This window comes from Abramis brama, assembly GCF_963993115.1.
Source record: "Abramis brama genome assembly, chromosome: 3".
Classification (NCBI taxonomy): domain Eukaryota; kingdom Metazoa; phylum Chordata; class Actinopteri; order Cypriniformes; family Leuciscidae; genus Abramis; species Abramis brama.
Window position 1 is genome coordinate 4666268 of NC_139965.1, and position 10488 is coordinate 4676755.

Below are 10488 nucleotides of genomic sequence, written 5' to 3' on the forward strand. Positions count from 1 at the left end.
AGTGTTGATACAGTAGTGTGGATAAAGTAGTGGGGATGGCTGTGCCAGGCTAGTAATCTCTACTACACAATGAGGCCTGCTGGTGGTCATTTTGGTCTGGGTCATACAATTATATAGCTGACCCGGCCCCCCATCACAGTCAGGAAAGATAATGTGGCCCCCAGAGAAAAAAGTTTGGTGACCACTGCTTTAAAGTTTGACTAGTGAGAGAGTTTGGGGCATTAAAAAAGACAAAATGAAGAGGAAGGGAAGACAATTCTTTTTTTCTTTGGGAAAACAATAGAAACGTTTTTGCTCATATATAGGCTTCTTCTTTTCCCTCTTCTGAGAGCTGAGACCCCTCACATTCACAACAGAGACGAGATAAAGACACGAAAGCTTTCATTCCCCTGAAGTCCATCTCTAATGTTAGTAAAGATTATTAGACTCATTATCCCACTGAAATAATATCATCTTATTCTTCTGCTGTTTCAGAATACATTAGTCTTTATTTCCTCCGTCTAAATACTTGATTGTGATTGGCTGGAATGTGTTCATTAAAACATTCTTACATTTTTTAAGAATGTCTTATTTAGAAAATTCTTATTGTGTTTCGTGTCATACTCCTGCTGTTCTTGGTCTATAGAGCATGAACACATTTGCATGTAAACACATCCTCATCACTCATTTGTTTAGGTCCACATTTAGACTTTCAGGGTGGACAATCTTTACATCTCTGACGTGAAACAGAAGCAGAAACAGTGTGTTATTGTATATGTTATTGACACATTCCATGGTCTCATTCTTTCTTATTCATCTGTTAGTTTTATTAAAGGGATATTTCACCGCTGGAAAGGTGAATGTGTATTTAAATTGGGTCGTTTATATAGTAGAAATGTGAAATTATTTTAGAATTTGGAGCCTTCTAGTGTCAATGTCAATGTCAGTTTTATTTATATAGCACCATTAATCCCAGCCGAGGTTGTCCAATGTGCTGCACATACTGTAGTAGGCATAATAAGACAGTACAATATAATAAAAAAATAAAAATAAAAACCTTATAATTTTTTTTTTTAAAAACTTACAATACAACTTCCTCATTGAATATAAGCCAATAAAAAAAAATGCTTTTTTAGCTTAGATTTAAAAACAGACAAAGATGATGCAGAGCGAATACACAAAGGTAGAGCATTCCACAGTCTGGGGGCAGCTACTGAAAAAGCCCGGTCACCCCTGCACCTCAGCTTCGACTTTTGGAATACATAACAATCTCTGGTTAGAAGACCTGAGAGAAATACCTGGATGATATTCAGTTAGTAATTCCGAGAGGTAAGGAGGGGCCAGACCGTTTAATGATTTAAACACCAAAAGAAGAATTTTAAAATTCACTCGATAACACACGGGCAACCAGTGCAGAGAACGCAAAACCGGCGTAATGTGGTCCCGTTTTTTAGTCCTAGTTAAAAGTCTTGCAGCTGCATTTTGAACTATCTGTAACCGGGATAAAGCTGACTGGCTAATCCCAAGATATAGTGAGTTACAGTACACTGTAAAACCCAACAAGTTAAGCTAACTCATTTCATTTGAGGAAACCGATTGCCTCAATTCAATTAAGTTTATAAAAACAATAGTTATGAATACTCTGAACTTATTTCAGTTGAGTTTACTAAAAGTAGATATACATTGCAGTCAAGAAATTAAGTGATTAATTAAGTGATTATTGAGCATTAGTGATTAACACCTGCTATTAACAAGCATAATCAATGAAGGAAAGAGAAACAAAAGAACTACAACTGACTTCCAACCACAGCCTTAGATGAAATCAACTCAAGATAAAAGACAATTACATCTCTAAAGATCTCAGGAGAGGAGGATTAAACCACTACACAAACAGTATTACCAGCTTCACTTATTACTAAACAGTTTGACTTTTGTCATGCGTCTACAGAAGTTGTTATTGAGAATGAACAGAGGGTTAGATGATAATGATTTACTGAGTTTCATTTAAAGACACCATGATAGTGGTCAGTGTTTGCTTTAGTTGGGCTCTTGACCCTTGACTTTATAACACCAGTTTTTCCTCTGGCTGCTGTAACTGAGTGTTTATAAAACACATTTGTTATGGCACATAAGCCAAGAGAAAATATGAGCATGTGGTTGTGTTTAGATGATAAAAATCATAATTTAGTGACTTGATTCTCTGATCTTTTCCAGAGCCTAATCTCTGATTAGACAGGTGATGTATTACTTGTATTATTCATTATAATATAACTGATTCTGCTGTAAGGCCCATTGTTGTGACAATCAGATTTTAAAAACCTCTATGGTATCATGCTGACTTACACAGTAATCAAGAATCAGCATATGAATCTCAACAGTGGTGACCATTAAAAAAAGATTTATGCCGCAATGCATGCTGGGAGCCATGGATAAGTTTTATATTATGTTAGTACCCAGCATGCATTGCAGCATGAATATTTTTTTAATGGTCACCATTGTTGAGATTCATATGCTGATTCTTGATGTCTGTGTGAGTCTTAGTAATACAATACATTTTCTGTGAAACTTTTTGTGCACAACTATTTGTAAAATCCTTCATATTATCTGATGTCTCAACATGGCTAGCTCTTATGCTGTAGAATCACAGTTTTGAGTAAAACTAATATGTTGCCCTTTTAATCAGAGATCAGACTGAAATCAGTGAATCAAGTCACTAAATGATGATTGTCATCATCAATCCTTCACCATCAACACCCGATCAGACTTTTCCTTGCCTTTTGTGCCATAACAAATATGTCTGTGGAGACAACACCCATTACATTGGTGTCTGTCCTGTTCGTCCACCTCGTCTCTTGGTGAGTTCGATGGCAATCAGTCCCCTCAGTGTTGCTCCACTATCCACCACAGTATCATTGATTTCTGCTGATGTTATCATTTCCGTTACAGCCCTCATCGACTCAGGATCAGCGGGCAATTTCATTTCGGGCGACCTCTGCCGGAAACTTCAACTCCCGAAGACTCTCTCCCCAACCCCGTTCACAGCCAAGACAGTGACCGGAAAAGTTTTGAATCCTGGGTATGTGAAACACAGAATCAAACCAATCACGTTAAGAGTAGGCTATTTGCACGAAGAATCGTTCACTCCTTTGGTGTTAGAAAATTCCACTTCTGCGATCATTCTTGGCAGACCCTGGCTCATCCAGCATAATCCCGAGGTTTCATGGATTAACGGAGATATTCTGCGCTGGGGTTCTACCTGTTTCTCTACCTGCTTCCCAAAACTTCCAAGACCTGTCCCTCCTTCGCCAAAGACCATCTCCATTGCAGTGACCTCTATCGAGAGCCCTCGAGAAAAACAGTCCACAGAAATTCCCCCATTATGCTTCCTTTGCAGACGTGTTCAATCCTGAGAAAGCCTCTCATCTTCCTCCACACAGACCTTGGGATTGCGCGATTGACTTGGAACCTGGAAAATCGGTGCCCCGCGGTCACATCTATTCGCTCTCCATTCCAGAACAACAAGCCATGGAAGAATATATACAAGAAGCTTTAAATCAGGGGTACATCCATCCATTAACTTCTCCAGCAGCATCTAGTTTCTTCTTCGTGGCAAAGAAAGACGGGGGTCTAAGACCTTGCATTGATTACCCAGCTCTTAACAAGATCACCACAAAGTTTCGGTACCCACTTCCTCTCGTACCCACATCACTCGAACAACTACGAGGTGCTAGTATCTGCACCAAACTAGACCTCAGGAGTGCGTATAATCTCATTCGGATACGAGAGGGGGATGAGTGGAAAACGGCATTCATCACCCCCTCAGGTCACTATGAGTACCTCGTTATGCCTTATGGACTGGTCAACGCCCCTTCTGTGTTTCAAGATTTCATGAACGAGGTACTCTGTGATTTCCTCAACAAATTTGTGATTGTGTATATAGATGACATTCTAATATTCTCCCAAGACGAATCTGCACATCGACGACATGTCTCCAGAGTTCTCCAACGATTACGAGATCATTCTCTCTTCCTGAAAGCAGAGAAGTTCATTTTCCATCAAGAATCAGTTACCTTCCTCGGGTATATCGTGAGTAAGCAAGGTGTACAGATGGACGATGGAAAGGTTGCCGCAGTCACTTCATGGCCCACTCCACAAACAGTAAAAGAACTCCAACGATTCCTTGGCTTCGCAAATTTCTATCGCAGATTTATTAACAACTACAGTACCATAACTTCTTCACTTACCTCTCTTCTGAAAGGGAAACCGAAGTCCTTGACCTGGAATCCTGAAGCAGATCACGCCTTCCAAACTTTGAAGAACAAATTCATCACCGCTCCTCTTCTACGTCACCCTAACCCAGATCTCGCCTTCACTGTTGAAGTCGATGCCTCCACGACTGGAGTAGGTGCCATACTATCTCAGCACCAGGAGAATGTCCATAAACCTCTTCCCTGTGCCTTCTTTTCAAAGAAGTTGTCACCAGCTGAACAGAACTATGATGTGGGTAATCGGGAACTCCTCGCCATTAAGCTGGCTCTGGAGGAGTGGAGACATTGGCTCGAAGGGGCACAACATCCATTCATGGTACTTACTGATCATAAGAATCTACAATATCTCAAAGAAGCCAAAAGACTAAACCCACGTCAAGCCCGTTGGGCCTTATTCTTCACTCGGTTCCATTTCCACATTTCCTATCGGCCAGGAACCAAGAACATTCGTGCAGATGCCTTGTCCAGACTCCATGCCTTTCCAGACACCGTTGACGAACCTGAACCAGTCCTGCCCGCTACAGTTTTTGTTAACCCTATTATATGGGACATTGATGATCAGATCCAAGAAGCTACGGAACGAGAACCTATACCACCGGAATGCCCTGACACTCTCACATACGTTCCAAACGAATATCGCTTACCTCTCATCGAATCTGCTCATTCGTCAGTTGGTACAGGTCATCCCGGAGCAACACAAACTTACACCCTTCTACAACAACGATATTGGTGGCCGGGCATGAGAGAGGAAGTACAGCGTTTCGTCCAGGGATGTCAAGTTTGTGCTGTATCGAAGACTCCCCGTCACTTATCTTCAGGAAAACTATTACCTCTACCCATTCCCCAACGGCCATGGTCACATCTTGGCATCGATTTTATTACTGACTTACCACCATCAGGAGGCAACACCTGCATTCTTATTATAGTCGACAGATTCTCCAAAGCCTGTAAACTGATCCCCTTACCAGGTCTTCCTACAGCTCTTGAGACAGCTGAGAGCCTCTTCAACCAGGTTTTTCGTCACTTTGGCATTCCTGAGGACATTGTGTCGGATCGAGGACCCCAATTTATCTCACGGGTATGGAAAGCTTTCTTTTCTCTTCTCGGAGTAACAATAAGCTTGACATCGGGGTACCATCCTCAGGCCAATGGACAGACTGAAAGAAAGGTTCAAGAGATAAATCGTTTCCTCTGCACGTTCTGTCAAAATCGTCAAGACACATGGCATCAATTTCTCGCCTGGGCAGAATATGCCCAAAACTCCTTGCATCAGACCACCACAGGATTAACTCCCTTCCAATGCTTCCTAGGTTTCCAGCCACCTCTGTTTCCGTGGTCCGGTGAGCCTTCCGAGGTCCCTTCTGTTAATTACTGGTTTTGAGAAAGTGAAAGAGTGTGGAATGATGCCCACCATCATCTCCAGCAGGCCATATGCAGACACAAAAGATTTGCGGATGCACGATGAAATGACACACCCACGTTTGAACCTGGTCAACTTGTCTGGCTCTCAACACGAGACATCCGTTTACGCCAGCCCTGCCGTAAATTAAGCCCACGATATATAGGACCCTTCAAAATTCTCCATCAAGTCAATCCAGTCACATACAGGCTCCACCTCCCTCCTCAATTCAAGATTCACCCAGTGTTCCATGTGTCACTCCTGAAACCTCACTATCCTTCTGTTCTTCCTCCCTCCACAGAGCCTGATCCTGACTACACACCTCCCATACCTACCATCGAAGAAGATCCCATCTATTCCGTCCATGAAATCCTGGACTCCCGACGTCGGGGTGGTCGGTTAGAATACCTAGTCGATTGGGAAGGTTATGGGCCAGAAGAAAGATCTTGGGTTCCTCGAGACGATATCCTAGACCCGGCTCTTCTCACTGAATTCCACCAGCAGCATCCACATCGACCAGCTCCACGACCTCGAGGCAGACCACCACGACGTCGCGGACCCTGGAGAGGGGGGTAATGTCAGGAATCAATCAGGCTCATTCACATCCACAACACAAAGATCACACTCACCCGAATACTAATCACCTGCACCTGTCATCAATCCCAGCAATCACTGAACACTACAAAGGAACACACCTCACCTCCAGTCCCTGTCGAACCTTGAACTAGGAAAGACCCACTAACCTGCTCTCTGTGCATTCCAGACTTATGTTCCTGAACAGTTCCAGTCTGTTTCCACAGCGATACTTACCTACTTCCTCGTCTTGAGATCCCGCGTTCTCCTCGGTGTGTTCCTCGGATTGTGTTTCGTGCCATAGTCAAGCCTGCCGCCATCTGCAAGAGAAAAGACGATCATTCATGTTATTCTCACAGTACCTGTTAATGCATCTACATTTATCTGCTGTCACTGCATGAAAAGTGGGATTTTCGTCCCCGTAAACGGCCGGAAATCTCCATAATTTTCGGCAGTTAACGACAATTTACAGCCTGTGAACGTCGCGTTCGTCTGTGCCACATATTGACGGAAACGAACCATGACGTATGTGGAGAGCTCGCGGAGGTGCTAATGGCTCTAATTTGCATATGAATAGCAGCGCCCGCGCTGAAAAATCACTCATGATTGGTTGGCAGATCTGTTACTATTGGTGACCCTGGGTCATTATAAATTTAAACCCCACCCCAAAATTATAATAATTATATATAAATATAAAATTATATATATATATATATATATATATATATATATATATATATATATATATATATGACATTATGTTGTATATTCATGTCATTGTTATCCTATGGACTACACTATTACCATCATCAAGGACATGAATTTATTGAGGAAAGGAAAATTTGCCAGGGACTGTTTATTCAAAGAAAGAGCTTTATTAGCACAAACACACAACTAATATCATATATCATATATGTACAAAGCATAGGAGATTTGCCCACACAACAAATGGGAAGCTCATGAGAAGCACAAAATCCTACAGCACCGTGAAGTGTCTGTTTTCTGCTTCAGAGCTGCAGGTAACTAGCGGCATTCTGTCTGAATTCGGTCCATTTTGCAGACGTCTGTGGTGCGTTGCCCTGTACTTTTGAGTCGCCTCTAATCTCGACTGCAGCGTGGCACAGAGCTCGGTGAGCTCCTGGCTGCGAAAGGAAGGAGGTCGCACAATCCATCCAGACACCCTGCCGACGATGCCGTCTTCCTCATCAGACATCAGGTCTATGGTAGTGTAACCCCTCTCACCGGGTCCTTCACACCCCGCTCCGTGCGGGTCTCGAACCCGGGTCTCCGGCATGAGAGTCAGGCGCTCTATCAAGGAGGCTAAAGACTGCAGCCTCTAGCATCTGTCGCTAGAGCGCCTATTGAGATCAGAGGAGTGAGGTTTACTCGCACAGCAACTACTGGCTGGCCTCCGTTACACTCACCCCCCTAAACCTCACTCCCATCCGGGTCACGGCACCAATGTAACCCCTCTCACCGGGTCCTTCACACCCCGCTCCGTGCGGGTCTCCGGCATGAGAGTCAGGCGCCCTAAAAAGGAGGCTAAAGACTGCAGCCTCTAGCATCTGTCGCTAGAGCGCCTATTGAGATCAGAGGAGTGAGGTTTACTCGCACAGCAACTACTTGCTGGCCTCCGTTACACTAGCGCACTTCCAAAGGCCCACCTCATCCTCAGCTAGCACACTGTGTCTCGCTTCTAGCAGCTGTAAAAAACAAAGACAATCAGTACTGCACAATGCACTACGTATGGACACAACACATCTATTAATGCGCCTGAAAAATAGTCACATTGACCAAAAACGAATCTAATCTAATAAATCTTACCGTCTTTCTTCTCGCTCGACTCCGAGCTGAATTCTCCACAGCTTCCGCCTGCAATGCAAGATCTGGTTGTTTGTACCTGAAGCTCCTGCACACTGTCGCGTAATATGTCTTAAAGGCAGCTGGAAAACAATTAAATGAGAGTGATATTAATAAGAACAACATAAGTCACAGTAAAATTAAACAATAAAGGAGAAAAAATGCAACCGGGTGAAATTGAAGAAATACATACCGGAAGCAAACTATGCTTTTTGAAATTGGGGTTTTATTCTGACTGCTGTTTAAAATAAGTGACAGCGGTCAATGGGAGCACAATTAAACAGATACAAGTCTGATTAAGAAAAAAGTTTGCCTTGTTCGAAGAGATTTCACAAGAAAAAATTAGATTTCACTAGTTAAACAAAACAAACAAAAAAAAGAAAAAAAAAGAAATTGTAGAAACAGTTTACAGTAAATTTGAAGATGACAATCAAATGTCACAAAAAGTTTAACCAGTGGATCAATGCCCAAATCCACAGAATACTTAACTCAATTCAAACTGAAATACAGTGTAATACACTGCAACAGGTCAGATTTAAATTGATTTCTCCAAACCAAAATATGTTACAATTAAAGGGTAACTAAACCCTAAACCAACTTTTTTTAGTTAATGATCTGTAAGAAAGGGGCTTTATTAGTGCTGTTCATTGATTCGAGTAACTTTTTTAACATTTGGGTATAAAGTGTTTTAATTCTACAATATATGGTGTAAAAACGTCTGAGTGCTGCCCTCTTAAGGTTGAACGGTGGCTACTGCAGTTGAATTTTCCTATTGGATGTTGCGGTACTGCGTGACGTAAGCGGTACTGCGTGACGTAGGCAGGTTCCAGCTCACCACGCCCTCCCTTGGTACGAGCTCACCACGCCCTTGGATGAGCTAGCGTAGATTTATCTGTATTTAGTACAGTGGTAGTAGGTGTAGTGTTGCTAGTGGCAACAGCACTGCTGGACTGCATAGCTTAGGCGCCAGTGGTTGCATGCACTTGGCCTGGAAGACCGTGAGTGTGAAACCTGCATTTTACGCGGAATTGCTTTTCCAACGCAATAGAGGTGGAAATGGGCTTCTCCACACAGCTCGCGCTGAAAAGCGACGCAGTGCCAAACGCTGCTCCTCCTGCGAGGACTCCGCCACTGCAGCGGCATCTTGATGTCAGTGATCATATATATAATCACAATTTATGGTTAGGCTAAAGTTAATCCTCTGGGGTCGACAAACGCGCCTGCGCATTTTACTGGATTTTTTCAAATAGCGGCAAAATATTAAAATGCCTATAGAGAGCGCGCGCTATTGACATCAACTCGATAAAACTCATCAGATGCATGTACTTTACGTCGTCTTGCGACCCTGTGAGTCACTCCATTTTAGAGAGTCTGACAGCTGCTCTCTCAGGTGCACGCCCTCGAAGCTGCTCTCTCAGGTGCACGCTCACGGTTCGTCCCCTCTATCTCCGCTGGGGTCTGCCCACTTTTCTAGCATTTTTCAAATATTGCCAGTGGGTGGAGTCAGGCTCTGACCAGGGGTTTAGTTACCCTTTAAATACGATAACACAAACTGGAATACGGCAGTGGCTGAGGTAGGCCTAAGTTACAAGAGAAATAAAAGCACTTTAACAAAGCCACAACCCACGTTTAATCATGCAGAACCAGAAATAAATAATGCCTAAATAAATAATAATAAACATGCCATCAGTAATTTCCCCCATAAACCATGAAACATACATACCCAATCCTTTACCGTCCGATCACCACGAGGTTCACTCGTCACACATGCGCTCCAAATAAATCTATAAACAAAAATGTACACATCAAATGTTCTTTTAACTTCGCTTCACAACTTATTTGTGCATATTAAAGATATTGGAGTAATATTTACCAAGAAAGAAGATCGTATAACATAGAATCCGATCGATGCACGCACCACATGGAGCTCTCCTGAACAGTGAAAAATGGCTTCTCTGGTCGCGCACACGCATCCAGCACAAGTGAATAGTATCGCGAGAAGAGAGGGATTTCTTAAAGGGGCCACAAACATTTTTAATGCAAAATAGAAACGAGGTATATTTACACTACTACTAGGCCAGAATAGTAAAAACGTTACTTACACACAATGTCGTCATTATCAGCATCATGTCAATTGATCTAAGTAAGTAAAAATATATGCACAGAATTGAGAAAATAGTATTTATAGAGATAAATTGTAGCCTATCACAGGGCAAACATGTGAATGTTCACGGTACATTTTATGCAAACAACTCTAATCGTAGTTGTAACTCTATATGTACAGTAGGCATAATTCTTGTCATTGCGTATGTGTATGCAGCATGAGTCAAATACAATCTTCTGTTCGTGAACAGTTGTATTATGCACAGTGGTTGAGCTCTAGGAGATTGTGATGCTGTTTTCATGGAA

General features: G+C 42.6%; 1 long non-coding RNA gene across 1 annotated transcript; it reads right to left on the reverse strand.

The window, feature by feature from the left end:
* Positions 1 to 7856: 7856 nt before the first annotated feature.
* Positions 7857 to 10488, reverse strand: LOC311079150. The gene is made up of 3 exons (XR_014605340.1): positions 9803 to 10488; positions 8044 to 8162; positions 7857 to 7922 (listed from the first exon to the last, which is right to left on the reverse strand). It is a non-coding gene; the product is annotated as an uncharacterized lncRNA (long non-coding RNA).